Source organism: Mauremys reevesii, linkage group 1 (assembly GCF_016161935.1).
Source record: "Mauremys reevesii isolate NIE-2019 linkage group 1, ASM1616193v1, whole genome shotgun sequence".
Taxonomy (NCBI): domain Eukaryota; kingdom Metazoa; phylum Chordata; order Testudines; family Geoemydidae; genus Mauremys; species Mauremys reevesii.
Window position 1 is genome coordinate 154,131,889 of NC_052623.1, and position 16,910 is coordinate 154,148,798.

The window sequence follows — 16,910 nt, forward strand, 5'->3', positions numbered from 1 at the left end:
GAATTGCCGTCGTGGATGGCGGGGGCAGTCCGTGTGCCCTTAGGGCGGCTTGTGCATTTCCGCAGTGGTGGCAATTCGGTGGCAGCTTCTGTCTTCAGCTAGCTGAACAGGACAGGTGAACATAGAAGCTGCCGCCAAATTGCGCCTCCACGGAAACATGCGTGCCGCCCTAAGGGCACACGGACTGCCCCCGCCGTCCAAGGCGCCAATTCGGTGCACTGCTTGGGGGCAAAAACACATGGAATGCTGCCCTTTGCAGATTGCTGCCCCAAGCACCTGCTTGGGAAGCTGGCTCCTGGAGCCAGCCCTGAATCCAAAGCCCCCCCAGCACCAAGAGCTCAAATAAAGCCCAAACAGCCTTCGCATGTTCGTCATTGCTGGCATGGAGCATTGTTGTGTCCATGCTGGCCTACGGCAATTCAGAAATGACTCTAGCCCACCTTGGAAGAGAGGAACGACAGGATGGAGGGAGCAGAATCATGGGATTTCGGGAGTTTGACCCCAAGTCCCAGAATTCCACTGTTTGTTCAGTAATAATTTCTTGTTTTCCTTTAGGAGCAGTTTCAACAGATATTAAACCTCCCATACGAATTCAGTCTGCTTCCTACAGGACACTTTGCCAGGCACCCTTGTTAATGTAAGTTGTATGAAATTTAGTAACTGAAAGAATTTTCGTTAGTTATTTAAAGAAGCAACTCAGATAGTATTTGCTTAATTCTCAGCATATAACAAAGTCAAAAATTGTAACAAGATCTCTTGAGTCCAATTCCAGTTCCTTAAACACAAAGCTATCATTTCTCTTTATCCTCTTAACTTCAGAATGTAGCTCTCGAAGAGATCTTGCTAGAAAAAGCAAGCACAAAAAACAGGTGTAGTCGTTTTTCTTTGGGTCCAGCGCTGGCAGTGGCAGGCAACCCAGTTCCCCGCACCTCCACATTACTCTAGACAAAGCTTTTACTTGATAACTTTATTTAAATACAATTCTCTTTTTAAAATGAAGCCTTTTACCAAAGCTGCCTTCCTCTGTCTGCATCATTAATAGTGTGTATATTCTGTGTCATTGAATTCTCTCCGTGTCTTTCTCTGGGGAAAAAGTGCCTAGGGTAAAACTTTCAAAATTGCTTAAGGGTCAGATATTTAAAAATACTTTTATGAGCTGGGTGAAACCTTGTATGAGTTGGATTAAAACCCCGTTGAAGTTGATAGGTATGAACTCACCTTTCAATTAACTACTGTAAACATAAACTTATACCTAAGACAAAAGGTGTGTGAGAATCCATCCCGGAGCTTTTGGGCTGAGTATTGTGTAGTAGGGTAGGGGTGTGGGAGTAGGAGAGAACACAGGCAGACTGTCACAGACAAGAACAAAGCGAGTGAGAAGAAAAGAAGCAAAAGCCAAGCAGGGGCCGGTAAGTACAGTGTGACCCTGGAAATGCTAGAGAGAGAGAGAGACTTTGCATCTGGTGTTGGCTAAAGAGGTTTGGGAGATGAATGCTAAGGGCTTGTCTGCTTTGCTGCAGCTGCAGCACTGTAACGCTTTAGTGAAGATGCTATCTATGCTGACGGGAAGGCTTCTCCTGTCGGTGTGGTGATCCACCTTCTTGAGAGGTGGAAGCTATGGACGTGTCTACATTACCAGCTAAGTTGGCACTCCTGTGATTGATGCAGCACTGTTGATTTAGTGGGTTGGGTGGATTCTCCATCACTGGCAATTTCTAAATCAAGATTGGATGTTTTTTCTAAAATACTCCTTAGAAATTATTTTGGGGGAAGTTCTATGGCCTGTATTATGCAAGCGGTCAGAGTAGATGATCACAGTCGTCCTTTCTAGCCTTGGAATCAATGAATCTTCCTCAGTTGTGGGATGGTGTTTTTTTGGGGGGTGGGTCTAGTAAAATGCTCTTAGATAGATAGTTCCCAATTATCATTCACATTTTCCTGTTTCCATTTGCTCACAAATGACTTAGCTCATAGCTGTTTTCAGCTTTAAGAGTGCCAGTTGCACAAAGTATAAAAGTGTGTGTGTGTGTGTAATATAAAAAAAATGGGTGTGGACTATATTCTGTTTGCATATAACAAATGTGATTGAGTCATGATTACTTGTTCCTAAACTACCACTAACTTTGAGTTCTGTGATCAGTTCCTCTCCTTGTGTCAAGATGAGGTCTGAAATAGAATTTTGCTATATTGAATGCAGCAATTTTTGGAGTTAATAAATGACAATTTCCTATACATAGAAATTCTGAGGATGTTTCAATACTGGCAGCATGAGACCTCCAGTTTATCACTAAGCTTGAAATCCCACATTATAATGCAGCTCTTCTCCCCTCTGCCCCCCACCCCATCATGGATAGGTGCTTATGGAGCTTGTCATACTGTTCTAGTGTGATTTGGTGGTCTGTAACAGGCACCAGCTAGTACCTCATTTTGTGTTTTATTTGTTAGGACATTGATCTATAAGCATTCAAGATGACTTTCGTCCAAGGTGCCAGTGACTCAAACAGGTAATGCCACTCTCTTCCCCTTTTGCCCACTTGATCCTTCCTAAATAGGTTTATAAATGTGGATAAATGGAAACCAGGAGAAAGTAAGTGGATCCCTGGCTGTCAAATGTACAAAAGGTGAGCACACACGTGTTGCTGCTATTTCAGATGAATATTTATCTGTGTAAGATTTATCTTTCCCTTAAAAAAGAAAAGATACATTCGAATTTTATATTCAAAAGCTTTTTATAAATATCTGCTTATATGAATCTCTTCACTGACAAATGCTCTTGCCATAGGCAGACAGAATTAATTATTACAGATCAAACTTCCTTTTCATTTCTAGCTTTGACATGTAATATCCCATTCACATAGTATACATAGGACTCTAGATATTTGACTTTTAAAAATGTAAATCTGTTACAGGAAAGAGAGCAGGGCTGTATCTTCTTACTTTAGATTTCATCTGACTCATAACGAGGCTCAGAATAAAGAATTGCAGAGCCCCTCACACTATGGAAATTGCCCTGCCTTCCTTAAACTAGACAGCATTTGAAATGCAAGAATAATGCTGCCCTAGGCAAAACTTCAGTGTGCCGCTGCCAGAACAGAGACTTTCAACTGGAGTTTGAGATGTTGGACTTTCTGGAGCAGTGCAGCAAACCTTCTGATGGTTCAGTGTAGGGCTGGCTCCAGCTTTTTTGCCGCCCCAAGCGGCAAAGGCAAAAAAAAAGAAAAGAACAAACCGATTGAGCTGCCGCCGAAGAGGAAGACACGGAGAAAAGAATTCACCGTCGAATTGCTGCCAAACACTAAAGTGGAGCACTGCCCTGATAATTGATGGACTGATGCCCCTTTCTATTGGCTGCCCCATGCACCTGCTTCCTTCGCTGGTGCCTGGAGCCAGCCCTGGTTCAGCGGTTATGGTAGAAGTGGGAGGGCCAAGCACCAGCCAGGTCACAGCACCACTCAATCAGGCCAAACCTGAGTTGCGACTGAGTGTACAGGTACACAGCACCACACAAGGGTTTCTCTCCCCCCCCCAGAGGTTGAAGGGAGGGGAGGGGAGGGGGCTGACATAGGGCCCCAGGCAAGTACACTGAGCACACATTGGTTAATCCAGGCCTGCTTCCTCCAGACCCTGGGGGTGCTCAATTCTCCCCCACTCTGCCCCAGGCCCCATCCCCACCTGACCCCTTCCCCCAAACCCCAGCCCTGGTCAGCTGAACTGTCTACAAACTGAACATTGCAGTTATCGCTTCACAGCCATCTCTTCTGCTATTGCAGCCATGCTTTGCATCCACACACAGCACTCTAAGTGGTTGCAATGGCAGAAAAGATGTCTGTGAAGAGATAACTGCCACCTTCAATTTGTAGCCAGTTCAGCTGATCTTGTTTTTAGGAGTGAATTGTGGGACAATCTAAGCAGCTACCCCATCGTGCCTGTCAGAGGAAAGTCCTCTGTGAGTCTCTCACCTTAGGTGCAGCCCACTCTCACTCCAGGCTACCTGCACCACCACCAGGCTTTATTATACTATTCTAGCAAGTCATTGCATGTAGTGCTATTTACAAGTCCCAGCCAGCTCCCCTCTTACTTCTGAGGGTATGTCTACATTACAATTAGTCACCCCCAGTGGGCCTACACCAGATGCCTCTGGCTCATGGGGCTCAGACTAAAGGGCTTATTTACCTGTAGTGGAGACATCAGGCTCAGGCTCTAGCTGTGGGACCCTCCCACCTGGCAGAGTCCTAGAGCCCAGGCTCCAGCTTGAGCCCAAATGTCTCTACCGCCATTAAACAGTCCCTTGGACCAAGCCCAAGTCAGCTAGCACAGGCCAGCCATGGGTTTTTAACTGCAGTATAAACATCCCCAGGGCAGGCATACAGCACAGTGCTAGCACCTTCCTTCTAGCTCTTCACCCCAGGGCTTGCTTCCTCTCTATTTATCAGCCCCCAGCAGCTGGGGTTGCTTCCCCTCTAATTAGCCCTTCAGCTGTGGCTACACTTGTCAATTGATCCTGTATTTAGGTCCCAGTTTACCAATATTGGTGGTGATTTGAGTGACAGGGTATTGAGTCAGTTTCTGGCTCTGAACCTGAGTCATGGAGCCATAACAGCACCTACTGCAAAGGACTATGTCATGGATTCAATCTATTTATTGCTGACCTGGGAACCAAGAGTAGATTTGGGACCTTGTAAACTGGAGAGTAGTAAACAGGATGAAATTCAATAGTGAGAAGTGTAAGTTTATGCATTAGGGATGTCTAACAAGAACTTGGCCATCTTGCAGGAGGTCAGACTAGATGATCATAATGGTCCCTTCTGATCTTGAATTCTATGATTCTATACTAAATGATCCGAGGAATGGAAAGCCTGTCATATGAAAGGAGACTTGAGGATAAGAGGATATGATTGCACTTTAAATATATATATCAGGGATAAATACCAGGGAAGGAGAGAATTATTTCAGCTCAGTGCTAATGTGTGACACGAGGACAAACGATATAAAATTGTCAGTCAGGAAATTAGGGCTTGAAATTAGACAAAGGTTTCTAACCATCAGAGGAGTGCGACTCTGGAACCCTCCATGACTTTGCCTGCATCTTGCAGGAGGTCAGACTAGATGATCATAATGGTCCCTTCTGATCTTGAATTCTATGATTCTATGACTATGGGTATTTTCCAGCTATGCCACCTTTTTGCCAAGGATTTCTTACACAAAACCCATATCCTCAGCCTAGGGACACCCTGCTCATTTTGTTTCATTGAGACCCTTTCTGGCATTGCACGTTGCTGTATCCTCTGGCTTTCTGAAGCTTAGTGCTGGATATCCTGAAAGCAGGACAGGACAAGGAGAAAAAAGAGCACCCAGAGCACTTTGAGGTGTTAACTAAAAAGAAAGCAAAGACAGGTGTAGAGGTTTGTGTCCATGTATGTTACTGAATGGAACCATGAGAAGGGTGGACTGTGGACCAGGCCATATTTCAACTGTTAGTAGGCTAACGTTGTGGCTGTCTGGACTGACAGTGGCTACAGTTGTAGATGCCCAAATCTATATTTGATTTCTGGTGCGTAGAGCTGGCAGCTGCCTTTCAGTGGAAAACAACCCTGAAAAAATCTGCTATGAACAAGAGCATTGCCCTCACACTCTGGAAAGTGGTCATGAATGCAGACTGTTACTCTCACAGAGCTCTCTGCTGTGGGAAAGATCGCAACAGCAGGAGATGCTCTGCTGGAGCAGTGCACCACAATGAAGCAGGTGCTGCTGACCTATGGAATCAAGGTTACTAATGTCTCTGAAATAATGGAAGGCTTGGAATAATCTTGAGGTTTCCTAAGCTGTGCTGGGGCTATTGATGGAACTTGCATCTCAATTCTTTGCCCCTTCTCAATAGGTCATGGAGTTCTACCACCGTAAGTCATATGGGCTGTGGTGGATCACAGAAGACCCTTAATGGATGTAAGCCTGGCAAGATTCATGATGCCAAAATATTACAGAATTCCAGAATGTACAGGAAGAGACAGGTAGGGACACAGTTCTCCAGCAACAGGGAAAGAATGGTGCATCTGCTAACTCTTTCTCTGGAACTCTGCCATCCTTTGTGGCACTGGCTGATGGAAACTGTGCCCCAAATTATGAGGCTGTTGATTCTGCCATTGCCTCAGCTGCCCGGTGACAGTAGCTAATTATGGTCTTTGGGAGATCAAGATGCTTACTAATGTAAAATGACACACCTCTTGAGGTTTTTTTAGTGTTGTTTCAAAGAAGCAGCAGCAATTTTTTTGATCTTATATACACACACACACACACTGTGTTGTGTGAAGAAATACTTCCTTTTGTTTGTTTTAAACTTGCTGCCTGTTTAATTTCATTAGGTGACCCCCCTGTTTCTTGTGTTATGAGAAGGAATAAATAACACTTGCTTATTCACTTTCTCCACACCAGTCAAGATTTTATAGACCTCTATCATATCCCCTCTTGTATAGACCTCAATCATGTTCCAGTGTCCCTACCCTTCCAGACTTGGGGGAAATTTGGAGCTGAACTTTGTGGATGGGGCTCACTTCTAGTCCTCATGCTTGAGCTCTTGAACTGCACACTATTCATGTCATGTATATTAAAATAAACAAGGAAAAGGGTGGCTGGGTAAAAGAGAACACAAGAAAAGTAAGAGGCACAAAGGGTGGCTTAGGAAAGAGGGACAGGGCTCTTCAACTCTTCTGTTGTCAGATTTGTTGTGCCATTTTTAAATGAGCATTAGCAGAGGTGCCTTTTCAGATTTTGGTAAGGGGGACAACTTTAACCATTGATTCCAGAGGCTGCTTAGGCAACTTAAAACAATGACTGAAATAATTGTAGAAAAATCTAGATTACTTTCCATCATTTAGGCTACTTTATTTTTGCAGTTCATCAAGTTTAGAATAGATCATTTAACTTTTTGAAACATCTTACTAGGGCAAGGTCTCATGAGTTTATACTGCACCTGCCTGGGACTCTAGGGGTGTTACCATACTACAAATAATAGATTAGAAACTGACTTTAAACACGAGTGAAACTGATACTTTCAAGTTAATTTCACGGTATTGCCAACCCCAAATGCTCAAAAATCATGAGCTTGGCTTAAAAATAATGAGATTACATAAAAGTAATAGATTTGGTGTTCTTTTTATTTGCCACCTGCTTTTTGAGCCTTTAGGGTGCACTTGAATTACATTTTGAAGCTTTCTCCACAGTTAGACACTCTTTCTTTGAGAATGAAAGCTGAAATCATCATATATCCACTTGACTCCAGGAGCTGGAGCTTTATGAAAAGAAATAATTATCATGAGTCATGAGTTGGCAACTCTGCTTTCCTTCTGTTTAAGACTAGTTTCTTTCCAGAAGGCTTTTAAGAAAAACATTAGAGTGATTGAGTTGCAGTTCTCACAGGAGACTATTTAAAACCAAACACCAATAAAATTCCACATTTTAAAGCTGAGAAAAAATTGAGTCTTCTGAGGTGTATCAGGACACTGCACGCAGGAAAGGAAAATAAACAGGCACAGAGCTCTGGGCAGCTCTTTCTCTTGGAAAAAAAGTTGGGTCAAGTCTTCCAGTGCTTAATCAGGTAAAACTTCTATTGCTGTCAGCACCTCCACTCATAGATATTAACATGTGTTCAATAATCATACACTTCATACTTAAATATCTTGAGCCATCTTATCCAGGGCTACACATTTTGTAAGCATTAGCTCAGGGACTATATCTTCTGGCACATTCTGAACAGTGCTGAGCACAAACATGATGTCAGTGAATAAGAACATAAGAATGGCCATACGGGGTCAGAGCAATGGTCCATCCAGCCAAGTGTCCTGTCCTCCGACAGTGGCCAATGCCCAGTGCTTCAAAGGGAATGAACAGAACAGGTAATCATCAAGTGATCCAGCCCCTGTTGCCCATTCCCAGATCTGGCAAACAGGGGCTAGAGCTACAATAATACAATATCATGAATAATACAAATCATGACAATAATCATCAACTTTATGGACTCTATGGTTGCAATTTCAGTTCTTTGTTCTGGAATTGGCCTGAACATAGGTGCCAACTTTGCTCAACACCTCCCCAGCCCTTCCCCCAAGGCTCCACCCCTGCCCCACTTCTTCCTGCCTCTGCTTTTTCTGCCTCTTCCTGCCCCTTCCCCGGTCCTCTGCCTGCCTCCCTCCCTCCCTCCATCCCAGTGCCTGCTGCATACCACAGAACAGCTATTCTGTGGTGTGCAGAAAGCTGTGGAAAGAAGGGGGAGGAATTGATTAGCCACCAGGCAGGAGACACTGGGAGAGGGGGTGAGCTTGGCTGTAGATGGGTGCTAAGTACCTGCTAGGTTTTTTTTTTCCTGTGGGTGCTCCAGTCCTGGAGCTGAAAGCCTAATAATTTGAGGCATAAACACATCTGATACTTATATGACACTTTCTCATTCCTTCCTTTCCTCAAACTCAGAACAAAAAATGACAAAACAAAATGGTTTTCAATTAAAATATAACATTTCACAGCAACTAAGTGATCGCCTCTCATCTGACTCTCATTATCACTCTTCGTCCTTCCTGACCTCTGTACTGCTTTTCATGCTGTCAACTATGACATCCTTCCCAATCGCCTAGGAATGTTTGCTGGAGTCTCAGAGAGCTGGCCACCTTGGTTTCATTCCCATCTATCGGAGTCCTTTTTTGCAGCATGCAGCAGACAGAGAGAGGCTGGTCCAGTGAATAGGGTGTGAGACCTGGGTTCTACTCCCCCCATGGACTTCCTGTATGACTTCAGGCCCGTACCTTAGGACAGAATTTCAAAGGTTTTAGGCACCCAAAGATGCAGCAAGGCGGCTAGTGGGATTCACAAAGAACCTAACTTCTGGGAGCTTTTGAAAATCCCAGGTGCCTAAATACCTTTGAAAATCTGGCCTTTAATCTGCGTGTTCCTCAGTGCCCCATCTGTACAATGGGGATAACAGCACTGCTCTACCTTACAGAGGGGTTGTGAGGAGAAATAGGTTAGACATTGTGAGGTACTCAGAGACTACGGTGATGGGGCCACATAGGTACCAGGAGTAGAGGAGGAACTTCTCTGTACCATTGCTATCCCTTCCCTTCTTTTCACCCCTTCCCCTTCAGATCCCCCTTTTTTCTGATATGACTTTGTCTCAGAGGACTTGGCTGTATTTCTTTTGAGTCCCCTGTGTTCTCTCTTAAACATCCTCCTTCTCCCCGTTTTACAGGTTCATCTAACGTCTTCCAGACCCTTAATTTAAATACCAGCCCTTTCTTATCTTAAAATCATCCTGCCTCTGTTTGTAAACAAAATACTGACTCCCTGCCCCGGGCATCAGCTGAGACCAGCACCTCTCCTCTGCTGAACTCACACTGCACACCCAGGCTGCAGGGCAGTTCAGGGGGTGCTGTTGCAGATGGAAACCTGGTTCCCCTTTTGTTTAGCTATTGCGAGTCGCATACTAGCCCCGCTAATGGCTGGAAGCTGCCTGTCCTGCTGGAGCAGGGGGAGGCACTCGGGAACCTTTCGCTCTCGGGGAGAAGCGCCCGCGTAGCCCGGCCCCACAGGGACCCCCGCGGCGCGAACTCTCTCTGCGCCGGCCGCCTCCCGTCAGTCCCGGGTGCGCTCCTGCGTCGCCCCTTCCCCAGCCGCTGCTCCCGGGCTCTCCTGCCTCCCGCCCCTTGACACCGTTGTGCTGCTCCAGCGGGTGCCCTGGCAGCGGGGAGACGCTCTGGGCTGGCGGCAGCCGCAGCTCCTCGGTGGATGCAGGCGAGGGGAGCCGGGGGGCTCCGGCGGGGCGGGCAGCGCCGAGCTGCTGCCATTGGTTGCCGGTGAGGGCTGGTCTCCAGCCCAGGCCCCAGCTGCGCTCCGCCAGCGATGCTCCCGCCGCAGGTGCACAGCAGCTCGGGACGTGCCCAGAGGCGGCGGGAAGGGACGAAGGTAGGGCGGGAGGGGCAGAGACTTTCGTGGTAGCAAGTTGGTGACCCAGGAGCGGCCGCTTGCGCGCATCACGCTCCGGGAAAGGGGGCTTGACCCCCGGCCATTCCCTCCGCCATCTCTGGGCTCCGGGCTCGCCCTCCCGCCGCCTGCAGAGGGAGCTCCCCGGGGGCAGGTGCCCAGCGAGCTGCCTGTGCGTTTCCACCGCGGGCAGCCCCGGGGAGATTTCCCCCCCACCGCGGAGATCTGCACCGAGCCAGCCTCCCTAGCGCCACCGCCACCGAGCGGGGCTGCTCCCACTGCCCCGGCCGCGTGAGGAGCGGCTGCCGCTGGGGCCGGTGCCCGGGCTCGCTGTGGCACCCCTAGCCCCGCCCGTGTGTGTGTGTGGTGTTAGGCGGCGAGGGCTGGAGCGAGCGCTCTGCTTCCCAGCTCAGCTGAATTAACCGAGTTGCCACCAGCCGCTCTTAGTTGCCTCGGCAGTAAAGGGGGCTGCTGCCAGAACAAGCCTCTTGGCCGAGATGATTCCCGGTAAGTGCATTTCTTAATGGTAGTTCCGGGGCGGATGCGACGGGACCGTCGCTTTCTGGGCGGCTGGGGAAGGAACACGAAGAGTAGAAATCAGATATTGAAGCGGGGGAAAGGTAATACCGATGGCAAAGCGAGGTCCTCGCTGAGATCTACCTTGACTTAAAGATACAGGAGTAACCGAGGAAAAGGCTGTTCTGTCTTTTCTCTTTCTGTTTAGTGAGAGCTAATCAGGGTGATTTTAGCAAAACCAAGAAGGAGTCCTTGTGGCACCTTAAAGACTAACACATTTATTTGGCCATAAGCTTTCCTAGGCTAGAACCCACTTCATGGGATGCATGAAGTGAAAAATACAGGAGCAGGTATAAATACATAAAGCAATCCCCAGCCTTTTATCAAATGTGAGGTCAGTCTAACCAGATAAATCAATTAACAGCAGGATACCAAGGGAGGAAAAATAACTTTTGAAATGGTAAAAGAGTGGCCCATTACAGACAGTTGACAAGAAGGTGTGAGTAACAGTAGGGAGAAATTAGTATTGGGGATATTAGGTTTAGATTTTGTAATGACCCAGCCACTTCTAGCCTTTATTCAGGCCTAATCTGATGGTATCCAGTTTGCAAATTAATTCCAGTTCTACAGCTTCACATTGGAGTCTGTTTTTTGAAGATTTTTTATTGAAGAATTGCCAGTTTTAGGTCTGTTATTGAGTGACTAGAGAGACTGAAGCGTTCTCCTACTGGTTTTTTAATGTTATGATTCCTGATGTCAGATTTGTGTCCATTTATTCTTTTGCGTAGCGACTGTCCGGTTTGGCCAATGTACATGGCAGAGGGGCATTGCTGGCACATGATGGCATATAGCACATTGGTAGATGTGCAGGTGAATGAGCCCCAGATGGTGTTGCTGATGTGGGTAGGTCCTATGATGGTGTCCCTTGAATAGATACGTGGACATAATTGGCGCCTGGGTTTGTAGCTGTGTTTTTGTTTTTGTTGTGTGGTGTGTAGTTGCTGGTGAGTATTTGCTTCAGGTTGCGGGGCTGTCTGTAGGCAAGGACTGGCCTGTCTCCCAAGGTCTGTGAGAGTGAGGGATCTTCCTTCAGGATAGGTTGCCAGTCCTTGATGATGCACTGGAGAGGTTTAGATTGGGGGCTGTAGGTGACCGCTAGTGGCATTCTGTTACTTTCTTTGTTGGGCCTGTCTTGTAGTAGGTGACTTCTTGGTATCCTTCTGGCTCTGTCAATCTGTTTCTTCACTTCACCAGGTAGGTATTGCAGCTTTAAGAACGCTTGATAGAGATTCTGTAGGTGTTTGTCTCTGTCTGAAGGATCGGAGCAAATGCAGTTGTATCTTAGAGCTTGGCTGTAGACAATGGATCGTGTGATGTGGTCTGGATGAAAGCTGGAGGTGTGTAGGTAAGTATAGCGGTCAGTAGGTTTCCGGTGTAGGGTGGTGTTTATGCAACCATCGCTTATTAGCACTGTAGTGTCTAGGAAGTGGGCCTCTTTTGTGGACTGGTCCAGGTTGAGGTTGATGGTAGGGTGGAAATCATTGAAATCTTGGTGAAATTCCTCAAGGGCCTCCTTCCCATGGGTCCAGATGATGAAGATGTTATCAACGTAGTGCAAGTAGAGTAGGGTCATAAGGGGACGAGAGCTAAGGAAGCGTTGTTATAAGTCCGCCATAAAAATGTCGGCATACTGTGGGGCCATGTGGGTACCCATAGTAGTCCCGCTGACTCGAAGGTATAAATTGTTCCCAAATCTGAAAGGAGTTGTGGTTGAGGACAAAGTCACAAAGTTCAGCCACCAGGTTTGCCATGATGGTATTGGGGATGCTATTCTTGATGGCTTGTAGTCCATCTTTGTGTAGAATATTGGTGTAGAGAGCTTCGACATCCATAGTGGCCAGGGTGGTGTTTTCTGGAAGATCACCAAAGGACTGTAGTTTCCTCAGGAAGTCAGTGGTGTCTCAAAGATACCTGGGAGTGCTGGTAGCATAGGGCCTGAGGAGAGAGTCTACATAGCCAGATAATCCTACTGTCAGGGTGCCAATGCCTGAGATGATGGGGCATCCGTTATTCCCAGGTTTATGGATTTTGGGTAGAATGTAGAATACCTCTGGTTGGGGCTCTAGGGGTGTGTCAGTGTGGATTTGTTTCTGTGCTTCTTTAGGGAGTTTCTTGAGCAGATATTGTAGTTTCTTTTGGTAATCCTCAGTGGGGTCAGAGGGTAATGGCCTGTAGAATGTGGTTTCAGAGAGTTGTCTAGAAGCCTCTTGTTCATATTCCGACCTTTTCATGATGACTACAGTACCTCCTTTATCATGTACCTCTTTTTATGTTGTCAGAGTTGTTTCTGAGGCTGTGGATGGAGTTATGTTCTGCATGGCTGAGGTTATGGGGCAAGTGATGTTGCTTTTCCAGAATATCATCTTGTGCATGTTGACAGAAGCACTCTATGTAGAAGTCCAGCCTGTTGTTTCGACCTTCAGGAAGTGTCCACGCAGAATCCTTCTTTTTGTAGTGTTGGTAGGAAGCTTCCTGTGTGTTAGTGTGCTGTTCAGTGGTATGTTGGCAATATTCCTTGAGTTGGAGACGTCAAAAGTAGGATTCTAGGTCACCGCAGAACTGTATCATGTTTGTGGGGGGTATTAATTGATTTATCTCGTTAGTCTGACCTCACACTTGGTAAAGCAACCCCCATACTTTCATATATTTATACCTGTGCCTGTATCTTTCACTTCATGCATCCGATGAAGTGGGTTCTAGCCCACAAAAGCTTATGCCCAAATAAATTTGTTAGTCTGTAAGGCGCCACAAGGATTCCTCGTTATTTTTGCTGATACAGACTAACACAGCTACCACTCAGAAACCTGTCAGGGTGATATTGGCACATGTGGATGATAAGCTGTCCCTTGAAATGATTGCTGAGGTCTGCTTGTCTGGTAAATTAGAGAGGTGTTTCTCTCCTATCCTGGGACCGACAGGGCTGCCATCAATCTCTAGTAAATTGGAGATCCACGTCTCTGGAACATTGCAAGTTTGGGTCACTACTGTGGAGAATTTAAACATACCCATTACCCTTTCAGTTGGTAAAAGGCCAAAGAATTTATTGTGGATCAAATTATTGTTCCCGTTGGGGAAAAAAATCTAAGTATAGCGGTCAGTAGGTTTTCGGTATAGGGTGGTGTTTATGCGATCATCGCTTATTAGCACTGTAGTGTCTAGGAAATGGGCCTCTTGTGTGGACTAGTCCAGGCTGAGGTTGATGGTAGGGTGGAAATTGTTGAAATCTTGGTGGAATTCCTCAAGGGCCTTCTTCCCATGGGTCCAGATGATGAAGATGACATCAACGTAGCACAAGTAGAGTAGGGGCATAAGGGGATGAGAGAATTCCTAGTAATACAGACCTATGGGCCAACCTCTTTTCCCCCCTAATATAAAAATGCTCTGTAAATTGGAAGAGGTTGGCTGTAACCATCCTATTTTTATTGATGCTATTTATCTTTTACAGTGTTCTACAAAATGGGAGAGGAGGGAGAGAAAGAACTAATTGCCATTGTTTATCATGGGTATGTTTCCAGTGGGCTCCCACAGGGATTTGTGATTGGCTCTATGCTTTTTAACATTTTTATCAATGACTTGGAAGAAAAACAAAACGGTTATTGATGAAGTTTGTAGATGACACACACATTGGAGGAGTGGTAAATAATGAACAGGGCAGGTCATTGATACAGCGGGATCTGGCTTGCTTGGTAAACTGTGTGTAAGCAAACAATACACATTTCAGGACAGCCAAATGTTAAGTCCTATATCTAGGAACAAAGAATGCAACCATGCTCATGTGACGGGGAACTGTATCCTAGGAAGCACTGACTCAGAAAAGGACTTGGGGCAATGGTGCCTCAAGATTGCCCCCCCATCCCTCCCAAAAAAGTAGCTTGATTTGGACTAACTCTTTCAAAGTTTTGCTCGTTAGTTTCTAGCTTTTTATGTTTGAGCGTATATGACCCCTAATTGCAATTCAACCTAAGTGGGCAGATGTTTGTTCCTGCAGGGCGCACAACTGACTGCAGTGGAGCTGTTTGGAGTGCAAGAGTCCATGTGCAAGGATCTGATTTCAGGATTGTGGCAAGTGTGTGTGTAGCTGTTGTAGAATCATAGAAGATTAGGTTTGGAAGGGACCTCAGGAGGCCTTCTAGTCCAACCCCCTGCTCAAAGCAGGACCGACACCAGCTGATTCATCCCAGCCAGGGCTTTGTCAAACCGGGCCTTAAAAACCTCTAAGGAAGGAGATTCCACCACCTACCTAGTGTTTCCTAATATCCAACCTAGACCGCTCCCACTGCAACTTGAGACCATTACTCCTTGTTCTGTCATCTGCCACCACTGAAAACAGCCAAGCTCCATCCTCTTTGGAACCCCCCTTCCGGTAGTTGAAGGCTGCTATTAAATCCCCCCTCACTCTTCTGCAGACTAAATAATCCCAGTTCCCTCAGCCTCTCCTCATAAATCATGTGCCCCAGCCCCCTTATCATTTTCGTTGCCCTCTGTTGAACTCTCTCCAATTTGTCCACATCCTTTCTGTAGTGCGGGGACCAAAACTGGATGCAATACTCCAGGTGTGGCCTCACCAGTACCGAATAGAGGGGAATAATCACTTCCATTGATCTACTGGCAATGCTGCTACTAATACAGTCCAATATGCCATTGGCCTTCTTGGCAATGAAGGCACACTGCTGACTCATATCCTGCTTCTCATCTGCTGTAATCCCCAGGTCCTTTTCTGCAGAACTGCTGCTCTAGCCAATCGGTCCCCAGTCTGCCGCAGTACATAGGATTCTTCCTTCTTAAGTGCAGGACTGAGCACTTGTCCTTGTTGAACCTCATCAGATTTCTTTTGGCCCAATCCTCCAATTTGTCTAGGTCACTCTGGACCCTATCCTTACCCTCCAGCATATCTACCACTCTCCCCAGTGTAGTGTCATCTGCAAACTTGCTGAGGGTGCAATTCATCCCATCATCCAGATCATTAATAAAGACGTTGAACAAAACTGGCCCCAGGACCAACCCCTGGGGCACTCCACTTGAAACTGGCTGCCAACTAGACATCGAGCTGTTGATCACTACCCCTTGAGCCTGACAATCTAGCCAGTTTTCTATCCACCTTATAGTCCATTTATCCAACCCATACTTCTTTAACTTGCTGGCAAGAATATTGTGGGAGACTATATCAAAAGCTTTTCTAAAGTTAAGATATATCACATCCACCGCAGTCCTCATATCCACATAATATTATACACAATATATTAGTATTTATATGCATATTGCTCAAATAATTTAAAAAAATAACTTTTTATGAATCTGGTTACAAAAATTGAGGGAGAGCTTTCTGCATTTTTAATATGTGTCTTGTTCATTTATTGATGTACTTTAGTTTTTAAGGATTTCAACACATTTACTTTGTTGTTTGCTTTCTAAATCAATTATCAGTTTTCAAATACGCAGCTCTTTGAGGGGGATTATTTCTCACCAGTCTTGTTCTTGATGATAAAGCTTACTACAAAAGTTTCTTCTATTTTTTATTTTTTGGCTGATGATGCATTATTAGAGTGGAAAGAAGAATGTAGCCAGTTAAAAGTGATCTTATTTAATTTTTTAAGGTCTGATCCTGCAAACAAGATACACATGAGTAACTTGTGAGTAGTTCTATTGAGTTCAAGATGTTGGGTTCAGTTAGGCTATGTTTCTGAGTAAAGTAACTCATTTGTGAGTATTTAAGGCTTGAGCTCTAATTAGATATAATTGGATTTACTTGATCTTCAATCTTGCAAATACCTAAGCATGTTCTTAATTATAAAGTGCTTGTCACTTCTGCAGAATCTCATATATCACTAACTTCATAAACAGAAAAAAGAAGGTGGAGCATTTTTATGTTTTTGGAGAAGAGATGGTTGCAGGTGGAACAGAGAAGAGGTGGAAAGCAGAAAACTAGAAGCATGCATTATGTTTTCCAGCTGAAGTAGTAACTATTTCCATTCTTGTTTTAATTTCATCTTCTGAAGATAGGGAACCATGTGTGGAACTGGAGAACTGTAGCTAAGTGGGTAATGGAAGCAAAGCAGTGTCATGACTGAGATGGAAGAAGTTATTTTATTAGCTGGTGATCTTTAGCCGAAGTCTGAGCTTGTGTGATCTGCTGTAACTCCAGTGGAGTTTCACTTGTTTATACCAGTTCTAGCTGTAGCCTGGTGTGTACGATATGGCTTTTATGTTTTAAGGATCATCAGTGAGTCATATTCTTGCGTAGGTTGGTGCATTCTGTGGAACCAAGCAATTTAAAGGATTGGTCTGTCAGGGAGAATAAATGAAAGAGGGAGTGGAAAGGAGAGTAGCACTGAGCAGCAACTTTTGAGAAAGGCATATAGACCAAGGGAGGC

At 45.5% G+C, this 16,910-nt stretch overlaps 1 protein-coding gene across 15 annotated transcripts in view; it reads left to right on the forward strand.

The window, feature by feature from the left end:
• Positions 1-16,910, forward strand: part of SYTL5 (synaptotagmin like 5) — a 186,418-nt gene that overhangs the window by 29,454 nt on the left and 140,054 nt on the right. For 6 of the 15 annotated variants that reach the window (XM_039546594.1, XM_039546480.1, XM_039546603.1 and 3 more), the window contains exons 4-5: positions 556-637; positions 2,446-2,504. The gene's annotated coding sequence lies outside the window, so the exon portion shown is untranslated. Of the gene's footprint in view, positions 1-555; positions 638-2,445; positions 2,505-9,874; positions 9,946-10,074; positions 10,471-13,984; positions 14,043-14,550; positions 14,606-16,378; positions 16,496-16,910 lie in introns of those variants that run through there. The other 9 variants (XM_039546553.1, XM_039546538.1, XM_039546530.1 and 6 more) reach the window with 9 other exon arrangements.